Raw genomic sequence first — 19366 nt, 5'->3', positions numbered from 1 at the left:
CCAATAAGGTATTCGAGGAGGTCCCAGGGAGTCACTTCGAGTGGTAGATTAAATGGACATAGGGGAGGTCGATAGGGCCATTTTTATGTTACTCCATCTAGGGCGGAGGCTAAGGAATCATATTTGGTCATCATAGTTACTAACCTCATATGTCAGGAGACTGCTTCTATTTTATTTGATCCAGGTTCCACGAATTCTTATTTTTCTTTATATTTTGCTCCTCGTCTGGGTTTTGTTTATGAGCCACTTGAGGTGTCATTACATATTTTGACCCTGGTAGGGGATTCTTTAGTAGTAGATCATTTATATGTAGATCTTGTGTAGTGACTATTTAGGGACATGAGACTCAGGCTGATCATATTCCATTAGATATGTTAGACTTTTTTGCTATAGGCATGGATTGGCTGTCCCTTCACCATATAATTTTGAACTGTTATGCCAAGACTGTTACCTTAGCTATGCTTGGGCATTCCCCTGGTCTTATGGCAGGGTGCTTATAGCCGCTCACTGACGGGGATACTATCCTTTATGTAAGCTTCATGGCTTGTTGTTTTTGGGTGCTTGGCTTACTTAGCTTATGTCCAAGATATGTCCAACGAGGCCCCTTTTATTGATTCAGTTCTTGTGGTCCAGGAGTTTATAGGTGTCTTTCCTAAAAACCTACCTTTCCTACCTTTAGTGAGGGATATTAACTTTGCCATAAACATAAAGATAAGTACTAAGCCCATTTCTATTCCACCTTACTATATGGCTCCCGTAGAGCTCCAGGAGCTCAGTACTCAGCCTAAGGATCTCCTAGGTTAGGTCTTTAGTTGTTCGAGTATATCATAATGGGGTGCTCCAGTCCTCTTTTTTAGGAAGAAAGAGGAGACTATGCGGATGTGTGTTGACTACAGGCAGCTAAATAAGGTAACGATGAAGAAACGTTACCCCATGCCTCGCATTAATGATCTTTTCAACTAGCTTCAGGGTGTTGTCGGGTTTTCTAAGATTGATTTGATGTCCGACTATAACTAGTTAAAGATTAGAGTTGTCGATATTCCTAAGACCTCTTTTTGGACTCATTATGGCTACTACGAGTTCTTGGTGATGTCTTTTGGGCTTACTAATGACCCAACAGTCTTTATGGACCTTATGGCTTGAGTATTCATGCCTTATCTTTACTCTTTCGTGATTGTATTCATTGATGATATCTTTGTATACTCACATAGTACAGAAAAGCATGCGCAATATTTGAGAGTGGTGCTCCAGCCATTGAGAGATCAACAGTTTTATGCCAAGTTCTTAAAGTGCAAGTTTTGGTTGGAGTCTGTGATATTTCTGGGCCACGTAGTGTCTAAGGAGGGTATCCTAGTGGATCCAGCAAAGATTGAGGCTTTTCATAGTTAGGCAAGCTCACCTCTGTTACAGAGATTTGGAACTTCATCGAATTGGCCGGTTATTATAGGCATTTCATCGAGGGTTTCTCCACTATTATAGTCCTATTGACCAGTTTGACCCGACAGGATGTCCCTTTTATATGGTCTGAGGAGTGCGAGTCAAGCTTTCAGAGGCACTAGGAGTTTCTTACAATTGCTCCTATCCTCAATCTTCCAGTGAAGGGAAAGAGCTGTTTAATATATTTTGATGCTTCTAGTGTAGGTCTTAGATGTATTCTGATGCAGCAAGCCTGAGTTATAGCTTATACTTTTTAACAATTGCCTCACTCATGATCTAAAGTTGGCAGAAGTAGTTTTAGTGCTCAAGATGTGGAGGTACTACTTATACATTTTCCAATATGAAATATATACAGATAAACACAGCCTACAGTACATTATGAGCCTGAGGGACTTAATTCTAGACAATGGCATTTTATTAAGCTCTTAGAAGATTATGACATCTATATTCTCCATCATCTAGGCTAGGCAAATGTAGTAACGGATGCCTTCAGATAGAAGGTAGAGAGTATGGGTATTTTGGCGTACATGCATGTTGTGGAGCAACTCCTAGCCTTGGATATCAAGTCTTTGGCTAATAGGATGGTCAGGTTGGATATTATAGAATATGGACCAATTTTATCTTTTGAAGTAACACGATCGTCTCTACTTGATTATATTCATGGCCGACAGTTTGAGGATAGAGCATTAGCAGAGGTTCGATAGTTGGTATTGCGAGGGTAGGGTGGCTAGGCTTCTATAGATTCATATGGGGTTCTGTAATTTGATAGTCATTTATGTGTTCCTATAATGGGAGGTTTTATTCAGTTAATCCTTCACGAGGCCTGTGATTCTAGATACTCTATTTATTTAGGCACTGTAAAGATATATCATGACTTAAAACAGCATTACTGGTGGTACGACATGAGGAGAGATATATTTGAGTATGTATTTCACTGTTTGAGTTGCCAGCAGGTAAAGGTCAGGTATCATAAGCCTGGTGAGGTGCTTCAGAGATTAATCATTCCCAACTAGAAATAAGAGTGTAACACCATGGACTCTAGGGTGGGGTTGCCTCAGACATCCAGAGGTAGTGATAATATTGTGTCATTATTGATCGATTGACCAAGTCAGCATACTTCTTGCCAGTTGGGTCTAATTTCAGTGCAAAGCATCTAGCTCATTTGTATACTCAGGAGGTAGTCTATGTTCATGGGTTACTATGTCGATTATATTAGTTAGGGGGTCTCAGTTCACTTCTAATTTCTAGAGAGCTTTTTAGAGAGATTTGGGCACCCAGGTTGATCTTAGTACTACATTTCATCCACAGACTGATGGCCAATAAGAGAGTATTATCCATGTCTTGAAGGATATGTAATGGGCCTGTGTATTTGAGTTTGGTGGTTAGTGGCAAAAGTTCTTTTCCCTAGCGGAGCTTGTATACAACAACAACTAGCACTTTAGCATCCAAATGACCTTATTTGAGGCCTTATATGATAGGTGTTGTCGCACTCCTGTTAGATGCTTTGAGTCCTCAAATCCTAGACCGTACATCACATATTTACTCAAGGAGGCCTTAGCTAGGGTTCGGGTGATTCTAGATAGGTCGAGGATAGCTCAAAGTAGACACTAGATTTATGCTGATCGTAGGCGTCATCCTTTGTATTTTGAGGTTAGAGATCAAGTGTTCTTGCGAGTGTCTCCCTTGAATGGTGTGATGAAATTTTATAGGCGGCGTTAGCTTAACTCTAGGTATATTGGGCCTTTTGATATCCTGAGGAGAGTTTGTGAGCTTTTTTATGAGTTGTCTCTACCCCTAACATTTTTTACTATACATCCAGTTTTCCATGTTTCTATGTTGCTCTGGTCCATCCCAGATGAGTCCCACGTGCTTCAGTATGATTCTGTGGAGTTGGATGATAGTTTGATCTTTATTGAGAAGCTAATATCTATATTAGCTAGAGATGTTCGCCAACTTTGTTCCAGGTCTATCCTTGTGGTTAAAGTGCAATGGAGACACCGTTCGATTGAGAAGGCAACTTGGGAGACTGATCAGGAGATGCAGGGGCAGTTCCCCAACTTATTTGAGCATCCAAGTATATCCTTGTCTTTACTTATGCGGACGAAACCTCTTTTAGTAGTAGATGTCATAATGTCCCTCCAGGCCATTTTCCTTATATTGCTTCTATTTCTTCGTTTAGCATATTTTTATAGGGACCCTAGAACATTTATGACCTGCTGGTGTCGGTAGCTCCGCTGCCTGATCATTCCCGATTCTTTCTCCTTCTTTTGATTCTTTTTCAATCTAGATGTATAGATCTTGTTCATAATTGGATTTTGAGTAAGTTTCTGTGTTGGAAGGTCTTTATAACTTAAAAACTGATTTTTGAGTTAAAGTGTGGGAAAATAACCTTGAAATGGATTTTTGACAGTTTTATCAGCTCTAGAATGACCAAATTAGGCTAGAAATATGGTTGACTCGAATGTCGGGGATTTCAATGCGAGTTTAAACCATTTTTAGCATTGTAGCTTTAAAAACTAGCCAACGATTGACTTTGGTCAACATTCTTGGAAACCGTAATTGGATAAAAATTCTAATTGCGTGGTTAGCTCCGAAATGTCGACTTTGGTTAGAATGATTTTTCGTTTGACTCCCAAGGATTCCAGACTCATTTCGAGCCCCTCGATGGAATTTGGTTTAAAATGTCATTAGGAGTGGGACCCACAATCAGTTGTAACGTCCTCATATGAAAATTTTGAATATGCCATTGAATCTGAAATCTTGAATTTAGTGGGGTGGCAGAGTCCATTTGTGTTTATAGGGTTCCGAACAAATTTCTTATAACCCATTTGAGAATAAAATTGTGGCCTATATATAGTGCATCAGGTTCAAGAAAGCTCTTTTTGCCAAATTTTATGGAGCTTTTTCTTGGTCATTTTGGAATCAGTTTGACTGATTCAAAAGCCTAACTCACGTGCAAGTTTGAGAAGAACATTGTGGAGGTATTGGAATTTGTTATTGGCGCACCGTTCGAGGTAAATCCCTAATTTTTGCTTCTAATAAAGTTGCTTAGTTGGGGCTTTTATTGTAGTTTTTGGGAAATTGATAAGTTGGTCATTATAAGTCCAAATTGGGTGATTCTTGGGTCTATCTTGTATAATATTTTGAGATGGTCATTGTGGTGTAATCAGAATCTTCAATTTGAGCATAGTTTGAGGTGAAATTGCTACTTTTGCTGCTTCATTAGTTGATTTTCGGACTGGAATTTTGATGAACTTTGGAAAGTGATTTCTTGGCTAACACACTAAATTTTGAGGTTTTTCATGAGGATTATTGTTGTGTGATTTCTTTTTGCTATTGAGGCTTTATTTTTGTAATTTTTCCGTAAATAGCTACTTTCCTACATTTATTTTTTGAAATAAAATATCTTTCTTGTTGAGCTGAATTCTATCGCTTATGGTCCTCGGATTGTTCCCCAATTTGGGTTACAATTTCAGGGAGCTGTAAGGACCATTGTGTTGGGTTCATTTTGTAATTTTAGATGCGGTCCCACTTCTCCCAATTTTGTCCTCAAAAATTGGTCCATTTTTATTTCGTACGATTTTAGTGTATAAAGAAACATAATGACTTTTGATTTTATTTTTGTCAGTGTAGTAGCATTCAGAGGCCGTCCATAAAGGAAAAGCTCTGAAAAGGTGATTTGGAGCATGCTAGATCAACCTAAAGGTAGGCTATGACTTTTCTTTCTTTAGATTGAGTTGAATTATGTGAAGCATGTTGAAATTGTTGGAATGTTGGGACTGGGTAGCCTATTTACATGTCTAAGGGTAGAAATCATGTCCTTGGTCTTATTTCAGGTATTTCGAGTATAGAAAGCATGTGAGCCTTGTTGTTATTTAGTGGTTTTGTTACTAATTTCTGTCTCATATTATTGGTGTTGCGATGTATGTTGGCCTTAGTGTAGGTTAGTGGAAACTTGCTTTAGATGCCCCAGCGTCGCTCTGATAGGCATAGATCCCTATAGAATGGCATAGCAGACTAGAGTCTGGAAGTTGGGCCTTAGGTAGGCAGTAACTGTGATCCCACAAATAACCTTATCTATAATTTCCTAAGTTTGAGACTTTTGAGATTCGTCGGTGTTCATAGACCTTGTGTTTGACTTGTTTCAGTTCTGATTAAATCCCAAGTTAAGTTGGTTATATATAAAAAGAGATCTATGGACTTTATATTTTATATAACTATGGCCTAGACTTGGTAAGGAAAGAGAGACATGGGTGATTTACTAGGCATCTACTATAATAAAAAGTTAGATCGGCATCTAGATCAGATACTTGCATGGAGCATCGGAGTACAAGACCTACCTCTGTGGACTCACTACTTATATAGAGCATCGGGGTATAGACCCTGCCTCTACTGATTCATTTTTTTATAAAAGACCTTCACGGTGCAGGCCTTGCCTCTATTGAGTTGGCAATTTATGGTAAGTATTGGGGTAACAGGACCTGTCACTACCACACTGTCAAATTGGACTAGTATTCATGGTTGCAGGCCCAGCCTCCGCCCCTACGGAATTCACTTCCGAAGAACCCGAGCTCCTACCCTCTTTAGAGTAGTCATTCTGTGTGCTTGGTGAACTCATGGGGGTTCACTCGGTTTTACTTTAAATTGAGCATGGGTGTCGTGACGGGGCTTATAGGAGTTCGGTTGGGTGTACTTAGTGTAGATCCCTTAGCTTATTTTAGCCTATCCTTATTACTCATATTTTTCCTTACCTTTGACATTATATTATGAATTCTGTTGAGTTTATTTCTCCTTTTCATATTGCTTTCACCTTCCTTGCTCAGTCGCCCTATGATGCCTATTGTGTACTTTATATCTTGTACTCATACTACACTTTATATCTACCTTCGTGATGAAGGTCTGAGCACCATCTACCATTGTTGATAAATTGAGAGCTTGCTGCTGTCAGATTCAGAAACCATGGTGAGCACTTGCCATTTTGGAATCATTTCTGTCTCCTTTAACTTGCGTGGGATGTATTTTGCTTTTTGAGACTAGCCAGTATTGTATTTTTGGTTCACTATTGGACTTGTACTCATTTATATTTTGTTAGTGTCTCTATACTAGTGACTTCCAGATTCTGGGAGGGATTCATTTTTGCTTATGTATATATTTTTTGACTTGCCTTGTATTATATCTATTTTTCTTCCTTTCTGTTATTTAGTCTACACCCATATACCCATTACTAGTAATTATGGATTACGGGTTTGGCTTACCTACCTATGGGCTATGGTAGGTTCCATCACAGCTTGAGAAATTGGGTCGTGACAATTTACATTTCTTCTTACTATGCTATTTTTTGAGTTGAAGAGTGATGTATTTTCATGTCTTGAGAAAAGATAAATCTTTGAGGAAATATGAGTCTCCTAAGTACCTACATTACTTGAGTTTATGAGGCTTTTAACTATGGATTTTATGCATGACTTAACCATGTTTAAATGAGTTAGAGTATTATGCATTATTTTGAGAATGAGTTGTGTGGGAACACGAGTAGTCCCAAAGTGCATGCTTGTTTTAAAAAGAGTATTAAAGAGTATCAAGAAACGAGTTTTAGCTTATCAAAGTAAAGTATAATGAGACTAAATGAGTTTTAATTTAAGTATTAGTATATGAGCATTACTTCATAGTTTTGGGAGTAGTATTGACCATTAATTTGTGTAAGAGTTTAGATAACTCAAACCTTATAAACAACGTAACCAGCGTAGGATAGGATCATGTCGTTAGTTCGGGAGGCTCCTCATTTCAGTCTCTAATATGGACTTTTATATGGATCCAGGAGTTGAGTTTGTGTGCCTTATCCTGGTAAGGTAATTGATGTCTCTAGCAACGTGAGCAGCAGGTTGTAATCATCACGAGGCTTATAGTAATGGTTGTCATTTAGAGAAAATCCCAAAGAAGAGAAAATACTATATTATTTTGAGTTGTATTTATTAGCTTATTTTATTGTAAAGTTGTGAAGTTTTCATTACACTTACATGCTTTACTTTCAGTCGAAGATTTCCAATATTCTTTTCTGTTTAGTATTCAGTGAGTATGTTTCCTTTGAGCTATTTTACACATAGTAAATTACATGTACTGATGTCTTTCGATGTTGCATAATTTTATGATGTAGACACAGGTGTTAGATATCACATTTATTCAGCTTTTGATGAAACCTCCTTGCCCTCAGAGGAACTTATTTAGTCTATTTATTCTTTACTTATTTTTCCCTTTGAGTTAGCCATGGTCCAATCCCGGTACCTATCTTTAGTACTTAGATGCTTCATAGAGAAAGTATAGAATTAATTCAATCTTTCAGAGATTATGATTTAAACATTATATTATATATATGAAGGTTCAATGGAAGCATCATCTGGTTGATGAATCTACTTGGAAAATCGAGAAGGAAATGTGAAACAAGTACCCTCAATTGTCTGAGGATTCAGGTACTACCTTCTTTTTGAATTAGCTCTTCCTTTCTTGTTTGATTACTTAGGGAGGAGCGATGGTTAAATTAGTATCTATTTTAACAACCCATCCTATCATTATATGTGACACCCGAGCCTATACCCTACACATGGCTGACACTCAAAAACCATTGTTGATTGCAAGCGAACCCTTGGTCTGGCTGGTTACTAAATGGAAGACTAAACATACATGTGGAAGCTTTAAAGGAGATACACATTTAAAATCATTGAACAAACATCTCAATCTTTCTTTATGCATAAATCTAAAAATAGTTTTGAATATAAGTAATAATAATGTTTAACGAATAAATAAATTAAAATGGTTCACTATTGTTTCCATGAAGCCTCTACTAAACTGATATAAGTGTCGAGATAAGACCCACGGCTACCTGACTACTCCACTAAAATGACCAATAAATAAATGTACTGAACAAACTAAACTAGGGCCCTCCGAAATTAAGAAGGTCTCGCTAACTGCTGATGGAAAGAGATCTTATGAATGTAAGGTATTATGAGTACCTGAATCAGCATTATAAAATGATGTAACACCAAATAGTGTTAGCATGGAATATACAGTATGTAATAAAGATGAATAAAAATACTAAGTTAAACTAAATACTCATGCTGAATGGAATTTTGAAAATACCTTGACTAAAAGTAAAACAATGCAAGTGTAATGAAAAACCTCAAAAATTTATAACTGAAAAATAGGCCGCAATATTGAATACTGAAAATAATGTAACTTTACTTTTCTTGGGGGGGTTTCTCTAATTGACAACCATGACTATAAGTCTCATGATGATACACCATACTTTTCATGTTGCTAGAGCTGTATATTACCTTTCGATGTTAAGGGATGCAAACTCAACTCATGGATCTATGTATAAAGCCCTCAGTGAGGCTGGTGAGGAGTCACCAAAATCAATGTCACCATCCTATCCTATGCTGGCTATATAGTTTATGAAGTTTGAGTTATCTGAACTCTTACCCAAATCAGTGCTCAATAATACTCCCAAAACATGCAATAATGCTCATACTCAAAACAATCTTTGGGTTGATTTAACACACAAATATTTTTGAAGTAACAATGGACTTTACTTATCTGATTGAAAACTGTTTCTCAACTTTTATACATTCTTTAAAATAGATATGTTTTTCTCAATATAAATAAAATGTTCAAAAACTAATCAATATCTCATAAAACTCATTCTCTGTAAAAAAAACATAAATGTGCTAACTCACTTAAACTCTAAAAATTACCCTTAATGAATAGTAATGCAAAATACTATAAATTACTAAACTCTAAAAATTATGCATAATGAATAGTAATAAAAAAATCTTTAAAACCTCAAATAGGGTTCATGTTAAAATAAGCATGAATAACAATCAATAACTAGAATCATATAAGGAATAATAAGTTCAACGATAAAGATTAGAATTGAACAATAAAGAATAATAGAAAAATCAAAATTCAAGAAAACTTTGGTTAAAATCTTAGGTTTAAATTTTACTGACTAAATTTAGATGTAAGGCATGTGGAAGATCTTAGATCAACACTATGAATAGCCTTACATACCTAATTATGAACCTATTAGACTTAAAACTTTGGTGGAGACTTGATATCCCTTGAGCCTGAGGAAGAACACTAATCTTTTATTTTGGAACTTTGGTGCTTGATTGTTACACCCCGTACATTGGTACCTTGGAATGCTTCGTAAGCTTCCTAAGTTCTGGGAAGGATCTTAAGGTTCTTAGAAGTCATCATGTGAGATGGATAAGTTACGACACTATCAAACGACTCCAAGGAAAGGAGAATGTGATACCCTATAGTAGAGAAGGTTGGAAATAGAGTCATAAGAATCCAGAAGGAATTGGAGGCCAAGTAATTAGTCGTAGGACTCGATTTAACTACATAAGCTACTAAGTTTAGAAGTTTTATACACTTGAGTTGCTTAAGGACATACCAATCTTACGTAGCATGGATTACATAGGCTCCTAAAATAAGATGAGATTATGAATCCACGAAGAAGGGAAAAAGACAACACGTGGCAGTCAATGGAGGAGCGACACATGGCAGAACCTCAAGCAAGCAAGTGATGCACCTACTTAGGGTCAAGTATGTGATGTAGCTGCTTGAAGGGGTGGACCCCACTGCCACATGGCAGCCCCTAGTTGGCAGCATGATACGATGGCCAATTATGGCTCGACACGTGTCACCCTAAGGGGCTGACACGTGTAACCTCCAAGGCAGCCCATATATACATGTTAAAATGACTCTTATATTCAGTTAATTATCCAAAAACCTGCAGCAAAGCACCAAAAACTTCAGCAACACAAAGAAATGAAAACCCTAAGCTAAGAGAGAAAAGTGTGGCGGCTAGGAGGAAAAAATAGGTAAGTCCCAATTTTGTTCTGTAAATTAATTATCCAGCATATACCACGAATATATGGAGGTATTATAAGTATAAAATCATGACTTGGTGCAGCCAAAATGGACAGCAAACAGTCCACACATTTTCAGCGCGACTAGAGAAGTTCCGAGGCGGGTTTTGGTGTGTTTTGGCTAATTTCGGGTAAGGTAAGACTTCTCCTTTAAATTTGGAATTTATTAGGTTGTTATGTAGTGTATTATATACCTTTTTTACTTCTGTAAGTATAAAAAAAGTCATGGAGATGCTTGACGATAGAAACAATCGAAAGTGAAGTCGTCGTAGTTAAATTGTAGACGAAATAGGGTGTTGTGCGTGTGGGGTGCTGCTGAAGGAGTGTGGTGATGTGTTGAAGGGACTAAATGTATTTTAAAAGGTGTGTGGGTGCTGATTTTTGAAGCCACACGATCCCTCGTTTCGTATAATTAAAGATTTTGCGAAACAAAGACTAGAAACCCTATTTTGGTATTATAATTTTCAGCAAGTTGGGTGGAGTTTATATTGTGTAATGTTGCCATGTTTTACTTATATATGAGAAGCATGTTGTTGTTGTTGGTTGGATGTCGTAATTAGGTATGTAATTGGGAATTTATATAGGGCATATTATAGGGGGATGCTGCCCAATTTCCGGTAACTCTTTAAACTAGTTAAAGAACTAATCGAGGAGGCGAGCGAAGAGTTGAATTCTATGAATACTCATACGTAACCTAAGATGCTGGAAAGCCAAGGGTTATTAATATTCATGTTGATTTTATATTACTTAGGTTTCGAGGACGAAGAGACGAATGAGATAAAGAGCTGTAAGAGGTATGTAAAACTTATTCCTTCTCTTGGTATGTTTTTGGCATAAGTAGGTAAAGCTATTCTTCTTTATTCTGGCATGTCTTAGATATAAGTTATGAATGGTTTGTATATGGATCTTGGGGATAGTTCCATTCATAAAGCTCCGAGTACAGTCCATAATTCTTATCCACTTCGTAATGGTAGAACTCCTGTAATAGTTGAGCTATTGCCTTTTTAAGGCTTCTATAGGATAAAAGGTAATATATGTAGAGCCTATTGACTTGTGTTCACTTCTAAATGATAAGGCTCTTAAGGTAGCTGAGCTATCACCCTCAAGCCTTCTATACAGGAAATAGTAACCATATACATGGGAAGCATGAACTATAACTCCTATTCATTTCTTAATACCGAAGTTCTTGAAGTAGTTGAACTACTACCCTCGAGTCCCTAAATGATGAATACTAATTGAATGTATGATCTCCCATGCCTTATAACTCTATAATGACAAGTGTCTCTAATTGCATAAGCCATTTGGTATTACCTTAATAAAATCCTAGGACTCTTGAGACTCCATCTATGTGGCCCCTAATGGAAGTTAGAGGATACGTGAGACGATGATAGTTTTGATCCGCAAATGATAGTCTATGACGATTGTTATACCGAATATCGGATAATGAACTAATTGCATATGGTTTCTCGTTACTTTACTCAGGCAGGATAAACTCACCGCATCCCATGAAGGGCCGGGCATGATAAATTTATCGTGTCCCATGAAGGGCCGGGCATGATAAATTCACCGTGTCCTATGAAGAGCCGGGCATGATATATGATGAAATGATTATTCACCGCATCCCATGAAGGGTCGAGCATGATAAATTCACCGCGTTCCATGAAGGACCGGGCATGATATATGATGAAATAATTATTCACCGCGTCCCATGAAGGACCGGGCATGATATATGATGCAAATGATCATTCACCTCATCCCATGAAGGGCCGGGCATGATAAATAATGAAATGACATCTTCATTGAGTCCCTCACTGAAGGGCCGGATATAATCTGTAGGTATGCATGTGGATATATAGTGTCACACGTATAGCACCAAGTCCCATAGCGGGCCAGGTATGGTATGTAAGGAAGGTATACGTGCCCTCATGTCATAAGATGTAGGTAGAGAAATTCGTTAACTATTATATTTGTTTCCTGCATCCCTACTTCAGTTGTCAGCTCAGTTATGTATTGTTATGCTTTATATACTTAGTACATATATCATACTGACCCCTCGTTCTTTGGGGGGCTGCATTTCATGACCGCAGGTACAGATGTTCAATTTGAAGATCCGCCAGCTTAGGGTTTCCACTCAGCGATATTGGGAGCGCTCCACTGTTTCGGAGCCTAACTTTTGATACTAGTCATGTAATATGTATGTATTTAATTGTCCAAGGGTACGGTGGGGGGCCTGTCCCGCCATATGTTGCTGTTACTATTCTTAGAGGTCTGTAGACATATGTATACATGGGTTGTTTATAAGTTTGTTTCAACTGTGCCTATATGGCAGGTTGTAAATGTTTTTATGTTATGGCAGCCTCGTCGGCTTGCGTGCCTTTTCATAATATGATACGAATGAAAGAGTCTATATGTACATAAAAAAGTTTTCAACTATTGAGGCTTTTGGGTATAGTGTCACATCACACACGGTTCGACTTAGGTGTAGCTGATAGATACGCATAGGGGGGTTCCAGGTTGGACCCCAGTCACAGCCTATGAGGGTGGGTCGTGACAGAAGTGGTATCAGAGCAGTTCATCCTTAGAATGTATACAAACTGTGTCTAGTAGAGTCTTATCTATCGGTGTGTTGTACACCACATCTATAAACATGAGGCTATAAGACATTTAGGATGTTACTTTCTTTCATATCTAAGATCGTGCGATAGAGTCTAGTCATAGGGAATGACATTCCCCATACTAACTGATGATTTCAGCAGTAGGGCAACATAGACAGAAGAAAATAACTGATGATATTGGACATTACAAAGCACGCAGGTAAGGTGTGGAAATATGATTGACATATAAGGTTGAATAGTGAAAGGAAAAGTAAATGGTAAAGTGCAACATGTGTAGTTCCAATGGACATACGAGGTAAGTCCATTTTTATACTGCTAATTGTGGGCACCCTGTGTGGCTACGATATGAGATGATATGACTATATATGTGTGCCTTATGTGGCTGTGATATGATATGATACGAATATATATATGTGTGCCCTATGAGGCATTGTTGGTATTTTCTACGTGCAGGTGTGGAGATACTAAGAAATATAGAGGAAGCTCTGTCAAAATTTTTCTAGAAATAAAAAAAGAATGAGATGCAGGGTTGTAGTATGTCTTGAAAGGTTGTGCTCACAACAATGATGAGATTTGACTAAATGAGTATGGCTGACCTCGAGAAATAAGTTAATTACTGAAGTAATGGCAATAAAAACTAGGAGGTCGATATGGGTATAGTAGAACGAAGTCGGGAAGGACCTATAGGCCAAAGAAGACGACTTAGAGAAGACTGATCAATTGGGTTAAAACGATATAGTAAAGCATCGCCTGAAGTGATACATAGGGATAAACTATGATAAGTTATAGTTGAAAGATTTACAGAACAACTGCTGCATTATGAGGTTATTAGAAGGATAAGTGGTATCCACTAGAATAAGGTTAGTATAATGATGAAGCTTGAAACATGGATCATCAAAGTATGAGTACTCCCAAGGGGAGAATTTGAACCAATTATGAGCATGAACTAATTATTAATTGGGATGAATGGAATGGGGCTTTGAATACACTGCTACATGATGGATATTATTCGAGTATCCACCATTAGATGAGATTTTATATGATATATTGCGAATACTAAAGGACCTTATAGTTGTGCTAGGGTTTCCTATAAAGGCAACCTAACGTATGGATGATTTAACAGAAAATATAGATATGGTGTGGCATGTTAAATAGGTTGGAGTAGAATCATTCACGTGTGAATAGCTGAAAATAACTGGAGGATGACATGGGTACACCCTAAAAGGGGGGGAGTGGACAAGAGAAGTACCAGCGTAAGAGAAAATCAACTGATGATATCATATATAAATGGGAACGCTTAAACTTCAAATGAGCCATAAGGAATGGACGCAATTATACCCGCACTACTTCACTGGATTCCGTCAAAACTCCGAAGTTAAGCATGCTTGGATGAGAGTAGCACTGGGATGGGTGACCCTTTGGGAAGTGAAAAAAAGAATGAAACCAGTATGACAAAAAGAGATTGTAAGTGCGTGTTAGTGCAATGGCACATATGGAACAGAGTAAGCCAAGAGTAGAAAAGATTATGACTAAATTTGAACGCACCTCGTGCAAATGGCACAAGAATAATTGTGCAGTCTACGAGCATTAGCATACTAAGAGTAAGAGAAAGTGATTACTCGATAAAAAGAAGTCAGTAATAGCAATGTGATTGCCATACTTAGAATTTATGCAAGAAAAGTGTAAGATGGTTCGAGGAAGAACTATTAAGATCTAATCGGTATTAAGGACAAAAGCCATGGAGGAGTCCTGACCTCGACTGAAGGGGGTAAACCGCTAGTATAGCGATGTTAAGGCATTTTCTAAATTGCTCTAAGTACCTACACACGTTGTGTAAGGATTATAATATAATGCATGGTAATAAAACTGGAAAGAAGATTTGAGTAAAGGCACAGTGGAATATACCTAGAGTATTACAAGTTGGCATAAGAGAAATGGTGCAGTAGCTTGAACAAGATCGAGTATCAAAAGTCGAATGACCAATTACAGGAGATAGAAATTCCAACTTAGAAATGGATAGGCCCAAATGTGATCCACTAAATTATCGATAAAGTGAAGTTTATTCAGGGACAAGCTATCGATTAGTAGCCTAGAGTCGGCAAGAAGGGGATACATTGGTCCTTCTCAGGTCATTCGTAGGATAGATAAAGCTTCCTATGAGTTGGATCAGCAGAGTAAAAGGTTACGAACTAAGGATGTAGCTTCTGTCAAGGTGTTGTGGTAGAATGAGAATCGTGAAGAAATTACCTGGGAAGCTGAAGAGAACATGAAACACAATTATTCGTACCTATTTCCTATGTCTACAGGTAATCCTAACCCTTGGAACTCAGATATTAATTGCTCGATGAAAGTATATATTATGGCAGCGAGGTAGAGGACCTCTCCATATAATCGGTATAAGGTCCGTAGGAGGGTTTTGGTTTATATTTGAGGACGAATGTTCTAAAGGGGGAAGGATGTTACACCCCGTACTTTGGTACCTTGGAATGCTTCGTAAGCTTCCTAAGTTCTGGGAAGGCTCTTAAGGTTCTTAGAAGTCATCATGTGAGCTGGATAAGCTACGACACTATCAAACGACTCCAAGGAAAGGAGAATGTGATACCCTATAGTAGAGAAGGTTGGAAATAGAGTTATAAGAATCCGAAGGAATTGGAGGCCAAGTAATGAGTTGTAGTACTCGATTTACCTACGTAAGCTACTAATTTATAAGTCTTATACACTTGAGTTGCTTAAGTACATACCAAACTTACGTAGAATGGATTACATAGGCTCCTAAAATAAGATGAGATTACGAATCCATGAAGAAGGGAAAAAGATAACATGTGGCAGCCAATGGAGGAGCGACACGTGGCAGAACCTCAAGAAAGCAGGTGATGCACCTACTTAGGGTCATGTAGGTGATGTATCTGCTTGGGGGGTGGACCCCACTGACACATGGCAGTCCCTAATTTGCAGCATGATACGATGGCCAATTATGGCTCGACACGTGTCACCCTAAGGGGCTGACACGTGTAACCTCCAAGGCAGCCCATATATACATGTTAAAATGACTCTTATCTTCATTTAATTATCCAAAAACCTGCAGCAAAGCACCAAAAACTTCAGCAACACAAATAAATGAAAACCCTAAGCTAAGAGAGAAAAGTGTGGCGGCTAGGAGGAAAAAATAGGTAAATCCCAATTTTGTTCCATAAATTAATTATACAGCATATACCACGTTTATATGGAGGTATTATAAGTATAAAATCATGATTTGGTGCAGCCAAAACGGACAGCAAACAGTCCACACATTTTCAGCGCGACTAGAGAAGTTCCGAGGTGGGTTTTGGTGTGTTTTGTCTAATTTCGGGTAAGGTAAGACTTCTCCTTTAAATTGGGAATTTATTAGGTTGTTATGTAGTGTATTATATACCTTTTTTACTGCTGTAAGTATAAAAAAAGTCGTGGAGATGCTTGACGATAGAAACAATCAAAAGTGAAGTCGTCGTAGTTAAATTGTAGACAAAATAGGGTGTTGTGTGTGTGGGGTGCTGCTGCAGGATTGTGGTGATGTGTTGAAGGGACTAAATGTATTTTAAAAGGTGTGTGTGTGCTTCTTTTTGAAGCCACACGACCCCTCATTTTGTATCATTAAAGGTTTTGCGAAACAAACACCAGAAACCCTATTTTGGTATTATAATTTTCAGCAAGTTGGATGGAGTTTATATTGTGTAATGTTACCATGTTTAACTTGTATATGAGCTGCAGGTTGTTGTTGTTGGTTGGCTGACATAATTAGGTATGTAATTGGGAATTTGGATAGGGCATATTATAGGGGGATGCTGCCCAATTTCCAGTAACTCTTTAAACTAGTTAAAGAACTAATCGAGGAGGCGAGCGAAGAGTTGAGTTCTATGAATAATCATACGTAACCTATGATGCTGGAAAGCAATGGGTTATTAATATTCATGTTGCTTTTATATTACTTAGGTTCCGAGGACGACGAGACGAATGAGATAAAGAGCCGTAAGAGGTATGTAAAGCTTATTCCTTCTCTTGGTATGTTTTTGGCATAAGTAGGTAAAGCTATTCTTCTTTATTCTGGCATGTCTTAGATATAAGTTATGAATGGTTTGTATATGGATCTTGGGGATAGTTCCATTCGTAAAGCTCCGAGTACAGTCCATAATTCTTATCCACTTCGTAATGGTAGAACTCCTGTAATAGTTGAGCTATTGCCTTCTTAAGGCTTCTATAGGATAAAAGGTAATATATGTAGAGCCTATTGACTCGTGTTCACTTCTAAATGCTAAGGCTCTTAAGGTAGCTGAGCTATCACCCTCAAGCCTTCTATACAGGAAATAGTAACCATATGCATGGGAAGCATGAACTATAACTCCTATTCATTTCTTAAAATTGAAGTTCTTGAACTAGTTGAACTGTTACCCTCGAGTCCCTAAATGATGAATACTAATTGAATGTATGATCTCCCATGCCTAAGAACTCTATAATGACAAGTGTCTCTGATTGCATAAGCCATTTGGTATTACCTTAATAAAATCCTAGGACTCTTGAGACTCCGTCGATGTGGCCCCTAATGGAAGTTAGAGGATACATGAGATGATAATAGTTTTGATCCTCAAATGATAGTCCATGACAATTGTTATACCGAATGTCAGATGATGAACTAATTGCATATGGTTTCTTGTTACTTTACTCAGGCAGGATAAACTCACCGCATCCCATGAAGGGCCGGGCATGATAAATTTACCATGTCCCATGAAGGGCGGGCATGATAAATTCACCACATCCCATAAAGGGCCGGGCATGATAAATTCACCGCGTCCCATGAAGGGTCGGGCATGATAAATGATGAAATGATTATTCACCGCGTCCCATGAAGGGCCAGGCATGATAAATTCATCGTATCCCATAAAGGGCCGAGCATGATATGTGATGAAATAATTATTCACTGCATCCCATGAAGGACCGGACATGATATATGATACAGTGATCATTCACCGCGTCCCATGATGGGACGGGCATGATAAATGATGAAATAATATCTTCATTGAGTCCCTCACTAAAGGGTCGGATACAATCTGTAGGTATGTATGTGGAAATATAGTGAAACACTTGTAGTACCAAGTCCCATAGCGGGCCAGGTATGGTATGTAAGGAAGGTATACATGCCCTTATGTCATAAGATGCAGGTAGAGAAATTCGTTAACTATTATATTTGTTTCCTGCATCCTTACTTTAGTTGTCAGATCAGTTATGTATTATTATGCTTTATATACTCAGTACATATATCGTACTGACCACTCGTTCTTCGAGGGGTTGCATTTCATGCCCGCAAGTACAGATGTTCAGTTTGAAGATCCGCCAGCTTAGGGTTTCCACTCAGCGATATTAGGAGCGCTCTACTGTTCCAGAGCCTAACTTTTGATACTAGTCATGTAATATGTATTTATTTAATTGTCCAGGGGTACGGTGGGGGGCTTGTCCCGCCATATGTTGTTGTTACTATTCTTAGAGGTCTGTAGATATATGTATATGGGTTGTTTATAAGTTTGTTTCGACTGTGCCTATACGGCAGGTTGTAAATGTTTTTATGTTATAGCAGCCTCATCGGCTTGCGTGCCCTTTCATAATATGATACGAATGAAAGAGGCTACATGTACATGAAAAAGTTTTCAACTATTGAGGCTTTTGGGTATAGTGTCACATCACACACGGTTCAACTTAGGTGTAGCTGATAAATACGCATAGGGGGGGTCCAGGTTGGACCCTAGTCGCGGCCTATGGGGGTGGGTCGTGACATTGATATTGAGAAAAGAAACTTGGCTTATGGTTGACTTCAGTCAATATTCTTGAAAAACATGCTCGAATGAAAATTCTAACAATGCTGGTAGTTTCAAAATGTCGAGTTTGGACTATAATGACCCTTTATTTGCTTCCTAAGGCTTTCAGTCTAATCTCAAGGCCCATTGGGGGATGGGGCTCAAAATGACACTTGGGTGTAGGGCCCACTTTTAGTTATGACAACCTCGTGTGGAAATATTTCCTACACAATTGAGTCTAGAATATCGAATTAGGTAGGGTAGCATATTTCAAATGTGCGCATGGATTTTGAACTAATTTAAGCATCCCATCGGAGTATTTGAACTTGATGAATATCATCATTTCAGCTGATATCTGGTGTAAGAGCAATTGATCTCCACGATCGCAGACCCTTGGCCGAGTTCACGGGGGCTTTCGCTTTTACTCTCCGTATTCGCGAAGCCTAGGCTGCATTTGCGAGGTCTGCTCCCTTTGTCTTCGCATTCACAAACCGTAGGCAGCGTTGTCAATCCTCCTGACCTTGACATTCGTAGGATACTAAGGGCGCATTCGCAAAGGCCATTT

The sequence above is a fragment of the Solanum dulcamara genome, chromosome 6 (genome assembly GCF_947179165.1).
Source record: "Solanum dulcamara chromosome 6, daSolDulc1.2, whole genome shotgun sequence".
Taxonomy (NCBI): Eukaryota; Viridiplantae; Streptophyta; class Magnoliopsida; order Solanales; family Solanaceae; genus Solanum; species Solanum dulcamara.
The sequence above is the reverse complement of the archived record's forward strand: the minus strand, read 5'-3'. Positions refer to the sequence as shown.